Below are 17,200 nucleotides of genomic sequence, written 5' to 3'. Positions count from 1 at the left end.
ATGGCAAAAGACATTTAAAAAATCAAATATGACAAATCTTTTTTTCATTTCTGGGAAAATTTATTTTTCTGATCTATTAATTTCATCATAATCTTCTTCTAATGAATTACATATTTCCGGACTACATCTTTTAGATTTTTATCTTTATATAAATCTGTTCTTTTATCTCATCTAGTGTGTCTTCGTTCTAGCAACGAAATTCAAAATTCCCTATTCATTTTTGCCATTTTCCACATTTTGGACACACTTCATACTATACCATGATTCTTCTACAAGTACGAAAAGAAAGAAAAAAACACGTATCCACGACACACGTACGTAACATACACGTAAACACGTATCCGTAAACACAAAAACACGACAAAACCAAATATCGAGAGCGAGTGCGCTAATACACAAACAAGCAATCGGCAATTTGGAAGCTGAACGTGCGGCTAAAATATAGAAATGTGTGAATGCTGCTAGATATTGCAAAAGACCACATTGTCCGAACTGGCTGTAGTTAGTACGTAATTTTTACTGAGGATTGCTGCGGGAACGTGAAATTTTCCAAAATTAATGAATTTGAAACCGGGAGTTGATTTTCAATTCGAGGAAGGCATGAGAATTTCCTTCTATGTTTGTAGATAAATCAGTCGTGTTGTTGTTACATTCGTGAGTATCCAAGAGTAAGCGATTTATAATTGAAAGTTTGCCTTCCCAAAATAATATTTTTGTAAACATTATTTGTACTCAGAGTTATATATACATATATACATGTAAATTAATTATATAATGTATAGAAGATATATCTATATACATATGTATACATAGTTACAATATCACACGCATATATAAAGAGTATATAAGATAATTAACAACATAGTTAATCGCGCACGTGTTAAGATGCACACACGTAATGTTCACAAAAGAACGAGTCGTGTTAACCCCTATAATTAATTAGTCGTAGCTAAAAGATTTCCACTGATGTCATACACAAATACGAGATTCTACGATTTTCGAGAACGTTTCGTCATGACGTTCTAAGACAGCCTACCACTTAAATCTAAAAATAAAGAGGAAGCGAAGGAAATAAAAAAGATAAAAAAATGGATGCAGTTGCAAAAACAGACAATACTTATTACTATAGTAACTTCGTAAAACAAGAAAAGGTAATCAAGTAGTGAGAGCAACTAATCTAACCAGTTACGACTAATAATAATTGTTTCAGTTGATCGATTAATCATTGTTCATGGGTCAACCGATTGTTTTATGCGCTTGAAGAAAATACACGAGTTTCCAAAGTCTTTTGCTGTAAAATTATTTTGAATTGCTAATTATATATCGCGTTTTTAGATTTCTTTACATTGCATGTTTGTTTACTTCAAATTATTTATTTGCATTGCTTTGTTGAAATGATATTTTTGGATTTATATTATTCTTGGAACGATAGTGATTATTTTCAAGCAATCTTTTTTTAATTACAGATATTATAATACGTGAGTATTCTAAAATACTTTTAAAAGTTTGACATTCGTTTACCTTATTATTTCAAGTTCAATGTCGTGTTAAATCTTGACGTATTATATATATATATATACATATAATTACTTCGGTACTTTATTTCTTTTGTTTGTTAAATTTATATAATGAATGTCTCCTAATTAAATAAGTATTATTGTAACGGATGGGCTAACTAGAAGCACACAATTTAACCATTTCATATGTATCAATCAACTTTTACTTCTGAATCAAACAGATTTGCACGATGTTACACAGTTATGAACGCGAAAAAATGGAAAAAATAAAAGAAGTTAACCTTTGAAATTCGCAGAGATGAAGAAAATTTTGAAATGCACATTTTTCTACGTTTGAACTATATTTGAACTACAAACATGAATTATGAATTTTCTTTAAAACTCTTTAGAATTTTTTTGTATTTGTTTTTTAATAATTGTATTTCACATCTTTAATATTTCTATACTTTATCACAGAAGGAATAAAAATTATATCTTGAAAATCATTGGGTCTCAATACATTATACAATATAACATCCATTCTATTCAAATTACCCTTTTCTTTACGAAACACATGTTTATCGTATTTTTTCTTTGAAAATTCAATTACTCTGTATATAAAACTGTACAAGATATTTAAATCTACGTCGTGCTCCAAATGAAGTGTTACAAGCCGTTTTCTTAAAAATCACTGGAGATGCTGACTTCACTTCTGGTATAAAAAATGCTGCAGGAGAGCTAATCTTTTAATGTGAAAAGCGACTTTTACGGTGAAAAAGAGGTCGTCCTAAATTTTTTTAGATGGTAGATGATATTAATTTTTTGTTACTCAGATAGTTCTTATCAAACTGAATAATATTTACTTGAACTATTTTTTTTTATCGCACACAGTTACAGATTTATGGCAAATATTTTGTTGACGTGTTGCTTGTTATAAACATGTCATCAGTATCGGTTACTCCATGAATATAATCAAATGTTCAAGAGAATAGAAGACTTATTAATAAGTCTCTAAGAAATCTAAAAATATGATTTTGAACATTTAGTAAAAAAACTACTCCGATATTTTTCCTTTTCTTAGCCTCATTTTCACTTTTTCGATATTTCCCTCGAGAACAAATTTTTCGACATAATTCGGTATCTACGCATAATAAAAAAATGGTTCAAGTAAAAGGAATTCAATTTGATAAAAGCAATCCAAATGGCAGAACATTAATATCACCTTCCATTTTTAAAAATGTAGGGGCCCCCCTTTTTCTCTCTAAAGATCGCTCCAAAAAATGGGTTCCACACTAAAAGCTTGGGCCTCCTGTACCATTTAATTATAGGGAAAATGGAATTGATATTCATTAGTTTCTGAAAAAATAGATAGTAACGCTTTATTTGAACCACTCTGTATATTAACATATCTTCTAAAGATCTACATAATTACTGTATTTTCAATTTAAGGCAGATTTTTATAAATCTATTTCATTTTCAAATTATATATTTAACAACATTATCATACTATTAGATTCGCGTCTATAAATCTGAAACATCTCATATGTTTACATCTTCTGTTACGTCCATGTCTCCGCTGATTTAATCTCAGGCGTGAATTTGGGAAGCGGAAATGAAAGTAAATACCGTAAGGTGATACGTGATGGAAGAAACATGCGAATTTCTTCGATCAAATTAAATCTTCCGAAATATCGATCGCGATTTTGGCGAAATCGAAATGTAGAAAATTCTTATAACGTTATGGAAGAGAACATGATAATATGGAATACCAAATATCGAGTATGTTTTGTAGTAGGGTTTTTCTTTAGTGACAAAATTTCGTTACATGCTAACGATCCAAGAAAATAGATGTGATGATCCAATAAATAGATTGCGAATTTTTATGCATTTGTGGGGAATTTATGGGAAATGTGTAAAAATTCACAGGATGCAGATAATATACAAAAATATATAAAGCATTCAAAGCAGGTTTGTTATAACGAGTGGGCATGTTATAACATGTAATGGATTACCATAATCTCTATTTAGATTTCATTTTTAAATTACGTTTATAAAAACATAAATTTCCATAAATATCCACAGTCTAGGTATACAAATGTATATATTGTTAACATTTTCAATTTATATATACGTATATATGTAATATATAATATATAATGTATAACATAGTATATAATAATAATAATATATAATATAATATTTATATTACATTAATAATAATAATAATAATATGTATTATTATTATATTTATACATTATTTATATATTATATTATATATTTTTATATATATTATTATATTATACAATATATATGTATGATATGTCATATTCTATTGATGTTTTCGATATTATTTATATATCGGAAGAAAACTATTTATACATTCAAAATATTACTTTAAATGTCTATTATTTTTGGATAATTGTATGACGATGAGAACCTATTCGATACAAAAATTATTATAGATTTTGATCGTATTTTCTACGAGTCTCTATGCGTTTGTGAAGAATATACTATTCAGGAATATATTAATAGTATGTAATTTATAAAATTAATAACAATGTTTGAGTTACCAGCAAGTTTCCATATTATCACTTCCCCTTCGGTATTTAATTTTAACTCATTTTGTTAGATTCTTAATTCGCACTAATGATAATGTCACTGTGTATTGTATACTCAAAATTTAAATAAATCTTAGTCTGCTACCGAAACTGCAATTTTTTTTTAATAAAGTAATTCATCCAATTTTGTGTCGTTAGAATGATTTATGTTAAACATAATATATATGTCGGAGATGAAAGAACACCGGAGCCTTTGGAATTTTGGATAATCCCGCAACATTGTAACCTAGAGTCTACTATAGCTGTAATTGAACAATTGTAGTTATTCAATCCGATTGTAATTGTTCGAGAGTTGTGATAATGAGCTTGGGCTCGAGGCGACAGCCAGTCACCGAACGTAGCCACGGTCACGGGATGAACGCTTTGTCTAACAAAGGTATGGAGTAATTCTATAGCTCTTCTTAAAAGAAATATTTGTGGCGGCACGCGACAGTAAACATTCCAACAGTTTCTATCCCGTGGCTCGCCACACGCAGATCCTATTCTTCGGGTATAATGGTTACCAGATGCCGACGCGTCTCCACAGTACGTGATCAGCTAGCCCGAGGGCCGTTATAAATCTTAAGATTTGGCTACCTAAAGTCCTTCAAACAGACAAACAGTCTTTGTCCCAACTACGGGAAAATAGGGGAGACCTATTTTTCAACGAACGGCGTCTCCCACTAGCAACTTTCCCTCGAAGGCGGCTAGCATCTTTTTCTAACCACCGATATGGAGATTGACCAATTAGCAGCAACGCCAATTTCCTTTACTTTCTGAACGAAGGCTTTCTCGACGAATCCGATGATCTCGTGTCCTTAGACACGCCCCATTATAGTTTTCCTCTGTGGCATCATCGGGACGGGAAAGGCATTCTCGTTCGCGATCTCACTGATGAAAGGAGTAACCCTTTACGACCAGTGAATATCACGCATCCGACTTAGATTTTGTGAGTACGTTCATCTATCATCCCGTCGATCGCGGATTCGTTATTGAACCTAGGATCATTGTCATTAGTTTCTCGAGTACCTAACTACCACGGTTACTTGTCCGGCTCTATAATAATCGTATTTGCACTAGTCAATGTCTTCTCTATTGCATAACGACAACGTGTAACCCAAACGAAGATTCGTTTCACGCCCCTAACCCTAATTCTAATGTACACCCCGACATATATATAAGAATGCATATAAAATACTACATATTTATTTATTTATTAAATATAATATATATATATATCGGAAGTGGAAGGGCATCGTGGCCTTTCTTTTGGAATTTTTGGGAAGATCCCCAATACTTTAGTTTAAACTATTTATTATAGCTGTACTTAAATAATAAAACTTGGAGGTAGTTGTCACGATTCAATCACGGGAACGTCACGGTCACGGGATGAACGTTTTTACCTAACAGAAGAAGTACCAATATTGTGGGACACACATTGTATTAACAAACAAGCCCCGGGCAGAAGCAATATTGGCTCTACGAGGGTCTGCCTAGTAACGGCGCCTGGAATTTTGTTGGCATTCCCGGCCGATGTGCAACGAACAAACGCGATCTTAAAGAGAAGAAAGTTTTCATCAGTCTTTTATTCTTGCAATCACCTTGGAGAGTTTTCAAATCGTCTTTACGTGCAGTATTATACCGAGCGTCACAGCAAACGTTACTTTGTGCTTCAAAATATATTCTACGTTTAAAAGAGTTACCCCGTTAACCGTGGATTCGTTATTGAACCTAAGAATTTTCATGATTTTGAGATGTGTTGTCAAGGTCATCATTCTGGACAACTTTTTTTAATACATGCTATCGCTACTTGGCTTTAGTTTTCAAGATATTCGCAAAAAGCTTTAACCATTTCGCTTCGGGTGCCGCTTATAGGTGGCGCCGGCTAGATGACCCATGGATACGGCTGCCGCTTATAGGCGGCGACCACGCGACGATCGGCACCCCATATATCAGGCATACACCAGTGCCATCTGTAATCAATAATATAATTTTTCGTTACCGGCAGAACATTTTCTGTTTATTTTATGGATATATTGGATTAATCGCTTCTTAAAAGTTAAAGTTAAAGTTAAAGTTTCTTACTTTTCATAATTGATTATATTAAACATTTTATCGTAAAGTCATGTAAATATGTAATATATTACCTATAATTTTGTAAGCCTTTTCATATTAAAGATGTAAATTATACTTACCATATTGGAGCAAAGATTGTTTTATTATTGTTTTTTTCAGCACAGTTGTTATTTAAGACTTAGGAAAACATTTATACAGCAATCACGCAACTGTGCGCATTTGTGGCGCGCACCTCCGTACAGGGAGAGCACTTAGACGGACTGGACTGTCGAAGCGAAAGTGTTAATACAATTTATGTTACGATTACATATCATTTTGGAGTAGACGACCGCATTTTTATATAGTTGAACCAAACCTTAACCCATTGGAAAAAGAGATAATCATCTTTAATATTATGTAAATAAAACAGGAAAATTAATTAATTAAGCAAAATATGTTATACTTCACATAAGGTATAAAGTTCAAACCTAATTGTCTTGGAAAATGAAGCCTCAAACGAAAAAATATTATCTTATATTGTCTATTCCTTTTTCCATGTCAGTGCAAGTACAAATTGCATTACATAGAGCTTGATTCTTATCATCATGCTTTCTCCTGCAAAATATTCAGTAAAACTTACAAAATCTTTACAATCAACATCATCTAATTACATCCGTTTACCAATTGCATTATTAATTACACGATATTCTGTGCGATAAATTTATACTAGGTATCCTTCAGAAATTCACCACAATTTTTTTCAGATCTACATATTTAGATACCATTTTTCAGAAATTCAACATGATTTCCTTCAGATCTGTATTATGATTAAATTTTATTACCCAGTGCTCTAAAATGTTCCGTAAATGCTTCAAAACGATCAGTAAATATTATAAATTCAACTTACAACCGTTATTACCTAATTTCTGTAATCTCACGAATATCTATTTATTACTAGCAGTTACTACCAACATTACCTTTCGCGAAACAATTAGGAAAATACCCACAATTAGAAACCAACAGACGTATCCTTGGGACAATTTCCGATTTTCTTATCTTTTTAACTCCATCCATTTCCGTAGTAATCTCAGTGATTTTTCTTCGATCCTAACTGCAACCCTCTTGCTTCCTTACATTGGCCGTGACTAACACGATTCCAGGTGCGTTGGAAAGGGCTCCAGGTAGTTTCATACAGCGCATTCTTAGATTCTCTCTATGGAAGAAAGAAAAACAAACTTTAAGACCAAATTCCTTTTACTGCGCTTCTTACAATTAATTAAAATGTTCTGTATAGTATTTTTTCATTTTTTAAAAATATGTTGAAATCAGGGACTATGACAGTTGTAACCCAAATTTACAAAGTTATAGTTTAAACATTAGTATCTTACAATTATTTTAAATTGTTTTGATCAGAAATAATCATTACAATTACTCAAATTTCTTTGGTTAGAAATTCCGTCACCGATAATGATTATCAATAACTAAAAGCAGTTCATTACAGTAATGGTTATCGATAACCAAAAACAATATTTATCGTTGATAATAGTTATCGGTAACCGTAGAAATGTTCATTTATAATGATTATTTGTAATCAGAACACTCGAAAATTAATATTTTCTAATCACTTAATTTTTTCAAAACATCTTTTACAATTAAGCAGGTTTTTTTATTCCCAAGGAGAGTGTACTTTTTTTTAAATAACTTTCTCTCGTAAGAATTTTGCGAATAATTGTTATTTTTGGCCACTGGTTGAAATATTCAAAGTTCTTCATATTTTTTGCCTTTTAAACAAAGTCAGAAAATCCTACGTAGCTTATAGGGATCTAGAAACAGCCTGATTTATTTATTCTAATTGTTTTTAGGTGTCTTTACCAATTTATAATGTTCTATTACAAAGTATCGTCAATTAGATAGCCCTACCTTTAAATATAGATAGGACATTTTATTGTAAAACCACGTATATATGTTGTTACGAAACTACCAATTTCTTAACAAATTTTTCTAGCTTCCACTTCTATTCTTTATTTTCTCCTTACTACGTTTGTGTTTACGTATAAGTTGTACGTATATTTAAAAATATTAATTAAATATGTGTTGAGAATTTTGGATCTTAATAACCGAAATAATGATATAGGAACACTAAATTCACACTTGGAATTAGTATTAGAATAGTTATATATTTAACGATTATAAACGATTCCAAAGATATTCATCGATACACACTTGCACGTGTCACGTAAAATAACAAAATAAAAAAAGGAATTTGAGGTAAAAAATAAAAAAAGAAAACTTTATTTTTTTTCTAACATCAATACACTTTACAATCTACTTCCGAACTCTAGGCGTGACTTTCTAAGACTGACTCTTATGATTTTACTTTCGATCGGATCCGATTACTTTCTTTTGTCATCCCTCAACATCCCCACCATGCATTTGCTAGGCGTCCGCGATCGTTGCCACGTGCTCTTTCTTCTAGAACCTTCGGTGGAAGGACCGTTGGGATGTTGATGGTTCATTAGGCACTTCAGCGATATACATTGTCGCCGAGTGCTTTATCTCTATCGTCAGTCCGTCGGATTTGAAGTATGCCGGTCGTGACACACGCTTCTCAGCACTTTCTTCCATACCAGACTGTTAACTCAACAGTTTACATTCCTTTGTTTTCAAGACGCCGCGTTCACACATGCTTGCACACACTGATATTCACATACAAGTATCTCTACCACGCAACTAACCTAGTCTAGCACATAAAATTATACATATCTCAACATGATTTCAAGTCGTTTCTAGATAAAAATATCGTATTTCGCTCCTTTTATAAAATTAACTTTATAAAATTAATTTTATAAAATCTGAAGCATTTAATTAATTAATACATTATTATCTATTTATTTATTATTTATTTTTCATTATCTATTGCTACTATCTATGTATTATCTACCTGTATACTTAGTTATAATTGTAGGTATAGGCTGTTACGAAAAGCTAACTAAATTAAATCGAATAAAGGAAAACAAGAACAACAGGAAAAAAATGTAAAACCTCAGTTTTTTCAGTCTCGAAGTGCCAGATAGAATACTAAGTAACGATAGAAAAGACAGTATAAGCATCCGATGGTAGCGTCTGATATATGGCTCACACTCATTTGCATAACTGAAACATTGAAGAAACATGCTACTGTTTTCCAATAAGGGTCATTGCACATCAAATCGATCATTTTTTGACGTTGAAGTTAGGAATTTTTTTCAGTGAAGTATCATATAATTTACGTGAATTGCTCATTTCATGAAAATAGAATTCACAAACTATTTTTGTAATCGAGTTGTTCCCTTGCAGTTTTAATATGTAAGGTTTAACATATCTGAATAAAATTTCGTTCGCATGAAAAAATCAATATTTTTTGATGTTGGAATTTATAAACACACGTCTGTCTTTTAATTCTAAAAATTTTATTTCCAACTGATTTTTAAAAATTATCAAATATTGAATCCGCCTTAAACGTATGTAAGTACATGTCTGACAATCGTCTGTTCCAGTAGCAAACTGCAGACGCAAGTATATTGCAATCAAAATCTTTTGTTTCTTTTCAAGCGAATGAAACTCTATTAGAATATATTGCGAATAAATGTGTTCTGTATTCTTATGCAGTGTGCAAAGTTTGAAAGGATATATTAATCCTTTTTTGTTATTTATACAATTGATATACAACGTAACACGTTTGGATATTGATTAAAAATTCATTTTTTATTGAAAATAATTTCACCTAACGCTTGAAATGCCCCTTCATATCTAACTTACTTTCCTGGTCTTTTTTTGTTGTGAGGTATTTTGTAATCTGAGCACGCTTTTCCTGGAAAGAGTGCTAGACAGGGTCCTATTGTCTAAAGATGCAATTTCCTTAGCTGTATAGCCGCGCCTTACGCCGTTGTGTCTGAAATCCGCAGTCTGAGTTTTAAATCGGGATTGTTGGGTAAAATTGATCGCCTGCCTGCACCACTACATAGAAACACCAGCCGATATACGCGTCCGACGCTTGTGTTGATACACATAGCACAGACGGGTATGCTAATATCATTGACAACAATGCCGCTACTTTCCGACAAACGAGTTTTAAGTGTTGCGTCGGGTGTTTAGATACTACGTGACTTTGTAATGATTTTGATAAACAACTGTATAATGTGTACCTTTTTAGCGTTTATTCACAAAATAGTTTTAATATAATAATAACTATATAATAATATAATATTATAATAATAATAACATAGTGGTGTGATATTGACTGAAATGCCGGAGATCAATAAAATATTAGTTATAATGATCCAATCCAATAGCTTTAAAATTAGAGTACTCACAGGTTATAATTTCTTATATATAATTACAATATTTGCATTGATTAATTTATGCTTTCTTAGGGCATACGAAAATTACGTTGATGAAATAAAATAAATAAATGAGATAAAAAAACATGAAATAATATAAAAGGAAATAAAGTAATATATGATAATATAAATGTAGTATCGTGAGTGAGAGGCCTGGGAGTTGGCGGGTGAACCGCGTGGAATGTCGCGAGAGCCGAGGCGTTTGTTTTCGATCGCGTAGTTTTGGAAAGAGGAGGCCTACGTGATCTTGGCCACGAGCGGTTGCCAAGGGACGGGAAAAAAGGAATCAACAGAGTTTGCGAGTGGCGTTGCTGGGAGAGTGTTGATTGCATTTTGTGAAAGTCGAGTCGTTATCTAATTATTTAGTTGTGCTGTTTTCTGTACGTTTGGTGTGAATAGTTCAGGTTGAACAGCAATCGTCTTTTTCTGCCCGATTAACATCTGTATCATCCATTCCTTGTAAATATATTATGTCACGATATTACATAAATAAAATAAAACAAAATAATTAACGAACCAATTTACAAAAAGAAACTTTTTACCGAAAGACTGAAGCCTCGATCAAAACCCAGCCCTTCTAGATGTTCGTTTATCTTATACCTGCGTGCCGAATTCATATTCCCTTGTTTTGGGAGTTGGTGTCGTGTACCAGGCGGTTCGGGTTTCCTGAGTCGGTTGGAGATATTTGTCAACGTTACGATAGTGTCATGACCAGCTCAATTCAAGACCGGAGATAGAGATGTGGCAGCACTCGGCAACAATGTATATCGCCGAAGCGGAGTGCCCAATGAACCATCAATATCCCAACGGTGCTTCCGTCGAATGTTCGAGAGGAGGGCGTGCGTGGCAATAGTCGCGGACGCCTAACAAACTCTAAGATAGTGGGGATATAGTGTAACGTCGCTTCATATTAGAGACAGGATGTATGTTTGATTGAATTTTTACTTGTTCTAATTTTGTTTGTTTTATTGTGTAATTTTCTTTCCCAACTATATCGTTTAGTCGATCAATACGCGGGTCTATTAACTGGGCCTCGATAAATATTGGTAGTGGTTTTGTAGTGTGTGTTGATTGAGTTGTGTTTTTGGTTGTTGAGCGTCGTCTATTTCTTCCGTTAGTGAGCTTCAGGAGTTTCTTAATGGTAATTCTTGTAGCCATCGCAGCTTTTCTGTATCTGGATTTCCTGCGGCACTTGTGCCTGGAATGGTTTTTGCTAGCTTCCAGTTTTCGTCCTGGTAACATATTTCTCCTGTCTCCACTGCTCTTCTTGTTTTAACTTGCCACCTTCCAGCTTACATCCTGTTGGGTTAATTCGTTATTGGTATTATTCTCTTCGTTGTTTGGTATTGTTTCCATATCAACTTCGTTTGTAGCTGAGCATTCCTGTTCTTCGTTTATTGGTTGGCTTGGTTTTGATATGTTTGTTGTTTTATTTATGTAGTATTGTTCGTCTTTGTTAATTATTTTTATCGGCGATGGCTTAAGTGCTTGAAAAAACTAAAAAGACCAGATGTAGAGTTTTCTTAGAAGTGGTGACCACTTCAACAAATTCAATACTTTCCTAACCTATGGAAACTGGCACAGGTCATAATGTTACCTAAACCAGGCAAAGACCCACACCAAACTACATCTTACAGACCAATATCACTACTTCTTGTGTTTTCCAAAATAATAGAGAAAATAATATATGACCGCATAAAACCAATAATAGAGAAGGAAAAATTAATACCGGATCAGCAATTTGGATTCAGAAACAAACACTCGACTATAGATCAAATGCACAGGCTCATCAACGAAATAATACTAGCATTAGAAAACAAACAATACTGTACAGCCCTCTTTATGGACATAGAGAAAGCATTTGACAAAATAAACCACGATAGCCTACTACAAACAATCAGAAAACAATTCCCGGAGCAAATATACCAATTAATAAAATCTTACTTAAGCAGCAGAAACTTCGTAATAAAAATCAAAGACACATACTCTGAAGTCATAGACATCAAGGCAGGGGTTCCGCAAGGAAGCGTCTTAGGACCAATACTATACACACTATACACGGCCAACATACCAACACCTACCAATAGCAAAATACTGATATTCGCGGACGACACAGCTGTACTAGTCAGGCACACTAACCCTGCAACATTTACATTACTAAGTTACAGTTACAGCAACAGTTACATTACTACAAGAACATATCACAAAAATAGAAAAGTGGCTTCAAGCAAAACAAATCAAAGCAAACCCCGAAAAATGCAAACACATTACATTCACACTGCGAAAACAGAAACCACCAAACATTGTACTAAACGGCACACGCATAATACAAAGAAGGCAAGTCAAATATCTAGGACTCCACTTAGACTCACGACTCACATGGAAACAGCATATTAAAGCAATAATAGACAAAATACAGATGGCAAGGAGACAAATGTACTTGCTAACAAGTCGAAAATCCAAACTAAGTATTGAAAACAAACTAGAAATATATAAAATGATCATAAAACCAATCTGGACGTACGGAATACCACTATAGGGGACAGCAGTAATGAGCCATATAAACAAGATAGAGACAATACAAACTAAAATTCTTAGAGCAATAGTAAACGCCCCATGGTACGTTAGAAACGAAGATATACGGAAGGACCTGGGAATATCAACGGTCAAGGAGGAGATTAGCAGGTGTGCAAGAAGGTACAGAGAAAGAATAGCAACGCACCCGAACCGGCTGGCAGCGGAAACGATCAACACATCAAGCATAGAAAGATTAGAAGACGAAAAAGGAAACACCCAGCAGACCTCACAAAGGACGCAACCTAGCAAACACGAAGACGGTATCCAACTGAGGGTAACCACCTATTTAATAATCTAACAGCTAAAAAATTCTACCAAATGTCCAAACTGGACAAATTGTGAATGTAATCAATAAAATAGAAAAAAAATTTTGAGGTGTTGGTTGGGGAAGGATGCTAACCACCCTTGAGAGAAAGTTGCTAGCAGGAAGCGGCGTACGTGAGGACAGCAGATTTCTAGTATCTTCCCGCAGTGGGTGGTGGGTATAGAGATTGTTAAGACAAAGACTATTTGTTCCTTTGGAGGACCTTAACTAAATAAATCCTAAAATTTAGGATCCTTAGGTTAGCGGGTCCTTAGGTTAGCTGAAAATATTCCGTAAGAATGTATCAGCATCTGGCAATCATCTTGTCCGAAGGATAGGGTCTTTGTGTAGCGAGCCACGGGACAGAAACCGTTGGAAAGGTTGCTGTCCAGTGCCACTACTGTAGTATAAGGTGATAACGTATTACGTTATATGGTATTACGCTATATACTATAAGTGTATGACGTATTACGCTATGTAGTATAACGTTATATAGTATTACGCTATATAGTATAAGGTTATAACGTATTACATTATACAGTATTACGCTTATATAGTATAACGTTATATAGTATTGCGTTATATATGTCGGAGATGAAAGAACACCGGAGCCTTTGGAATTTTGGATAATCCCGCAACATTGTAATCTATAGTCTACTATAGCTGTAATTAAACAATTGTAGTTATTCAATCCGATTGTAATTGTTCGCGAGTTGTGATAATGAGCTTGGGCTCGAGGCGACAGCCAGTCGCCGAACGTAGCCGCGGTCACGGGATGAACGCTTTGTCTAACAAAGGTATGGAGTAATTCTATAGCTCTCCTTAAAAGAAATATTTGTGGCGGCACGCGACAGTAAACATTCCAACGGTTTCCATCCATTCCAAACATTCCATCGGCGAATATCATTTCTGCCATGTGACAGGATCAGCCCGGTGTAACGAATGAACCTGTACGATACATGATAATGCCCCGTTAAAATATTGCTACGAACGTAGGCGTTGATGCTATTCAGTCCTGTATTAACAAACGCGCTCGTTAACCAGAGCGAACCGACGCCGATTCCTGGAATGATTATTCGAATGTCGCGCGAACTTGCTTCGAGTCAGCAGGTGACCAGGTCGCGTGCGCCATGCAAAAACACGTCTTGTTGAGCAGGAAATGTCGCAGTCGTATTATGAAATATTAGCTACTTGTTATTTGTTCACGTTATACTACGGTAAGCACTGTGATATTTTCCCTTCATTTCTCATCTGTTTATTTTCGTTCTTATTATTCTTTGTGGTAGTTTCGCTTGATTTATATATAGATGGGAGTTTCACGATAGGAATAAATTATTCCGTTTGTAAATATTCATGATATATTTCTGATGTTCGGATGATTTTTTGTGTTTGATGTAAAATCGGTGCGCAAACTTGTGTTTCATAACTCACTTTAGTGCGTTAGCTATCAGAATCGTTGAACAAAAAAAATTGCAACGATAAGAAACATACATGGACCAGAACCAAAAGCTTCGTAAAAATATTTGACACGCAATGATTTATCTACGTTCATACTGAGTTCTATCTGTGATCGTTCACATTAGAAATATACGTTTTAGAATATTCAGGAAACTTCAGAAGCTATTTCATTTGTTTCAATAATGTTAATTCATGTAGGTTCGGGGTTGATAATTAATCGATTCACACAGATTCGATTTTCCTCTCTATATTTATATTTATATTTTTAATTTATATTTTTCTTTATATTTTTTTTTCCGCCTCGTACAATACGTCTTAACACACAGGATACACTTTGTCAATTAACACGCGGTCGACTTCTAAGAGAAAAAATCTTCGTTAGAAGTCATACCAACTTAGCTTGTAGTAACTAGCGATCATGCTAATTTAACTTTTCTCAACAAATAAAACAGATACATATGTATATGGAAACTTGAATATCAATCTAGAATTTTTCTTGTAATTTCATAAAAATTCGTGTATACGCGTGCAATTAGTAACGATGAATATTATATCGAAGACTAACTATGTAATATAAATTATAGTTCAAACAATTGAATTCCCTTTCTTTTTAAAGACCGAAACGATAGAACGTACAGGTCAACTCTTTGTACCAATATAATCAATCGAAAGTTAAGCTATTTTAATCCTCGGCAGTATGATGCTGTTCGTTCTCGTCGAATGCGAACTTGGAGATTACGAAGCGATCGTGAGTACAGACACATCGCTCGTAATCTGATGACTAACTTCTGTATTCGCCGCATAAATCTAGCTTATCTACCAAGCCGCGGTAATCTAAACTATCCTTCTCGTATCTCGGAAGCATCGGCAAACTTGTTATTGTCATTAGACTCTCGAAACTCATCATGATCTCGCGCCGACGTAATTTTCACGACACATCGAGTAAATACCCGCTATTTTGGTCGCTTGTACCGCTATTATCGCGCATCTACTTTCGAAATAGCTATTTCCGTATCGTTAAACAGCACCCTCTCTTTATCTTGTAACCAGCCTCCCGGAGTCCTATTTTCTTAAACGTCTACGATCTCAATTTTCTCGCCACGATCCGAGATATCGCAGCTTTATGTACAGAATCTGCAATTTTTTTGAAATCAAAATTATCCATAGGTCCAGCTATTGGCCCCTTCTTCGTGTCCTTTAGATTTTAATGGCATAGATAAACTTTCATTATGTTTGAAAACTGATAAAAATGAAGATCGATGTCGAAACACTGTTTTTGTTTTTATTAAAAATTTTCACTTTTGGCATTTACCTTCATTCCCTCGTAACTTCAATTTCTCAATTATTTTCAAAACTGGCTGAACATATACGAAGCAGAAAAAGAAGCGAATCATTATATAGCAGCTCCTAAAGCTGGGGAGGCGAGGAAAGCAATCGAGTCCAATTCCATGTTCACCGTCTCCGTTTCCATAGAGATCAACGTTCGAGATGTTTCGCGCGCTCGCGGCAAAATGAATGTTACGATGCTCAAACTTCTGTTCCTTTCAACAACTAGAAAAGGTGTCAGGCAGGGAAGAGGGGAAAAGGGAGGGGTTGAGACGGTGTTGTAACTACGGTGGCTAAAACAAACTATGCGATTGCACCTCTCCTTAAGTTCCACAAACCGCGAACATAGGACAAAATAGTATTGCAATGCCTGTAGCAGGGTCGAACAAGGAGAACGTGAACAAGAGCGGTTGTAGCGGCTTCTTTAACCGTTTCCACTTCCTCATGTAAATTTTAGTGAAATTGTCGTGCACTCGAGGCTCTTCTCTTTGAGATGGGCGATCCTATTCGGGGACCATTCGAAAAACATTCGAGTGCCCATTGTACGAGTACGTCCATCTGTTCAGTATGATTTACCTCTTTGATGCACGCCCCCTATACTCCTTTACAACCTGGTAAATATCCGGGTACTCACTCCAAGTATCGTGTTAATAGAGGATGTAAGACTTGAATCAGATTTCAGATGAATTTTATTCTATATACTTTTGATGCCAAATGAAAATTCGTATGTATTTGCTACATTCGTGCATGTCGTTCTTTATGATAGTTTCTTTCGTTCGATTAGGGAGTCGATATTAAAAATTAATCCCAACTTGATATTTCTAATCTTCCTTTTTACAGCCAAAGTGCTCGAAATTCGCCGAATTTAAAGGGACAACACACAATGCACCATGATGTGTTATAGAATAAATTTATAAAATCTACTATTCTGTGAATAAAGCTAGCCTACTTTGTTGTTAGATAAATAATCCTATTGATAACTTATTTTATCTCACTTAAAACACTTCT

The sequence above is a fragment of the Bombus bifarius genome, unplaced genomic scaffold (assembly GCF_011952205.1).
Source record: "Bombus bifarius isolate JDL3187 unplaced genomic scaffold, Bbif_JDL3187 scf7180000008243, whole genome shotgun sequence".
Lineage (NCBI taxonomy): Eukaryota > Metazoa > Arthropoda > Insecta > Hymenoptera > Apidae > Bombus > Bombus bifarius.
The sequence above is the reverse complement of the archived record's forward strand: the minus strand, read 5'-3'. Positions refer to the sequence as shown.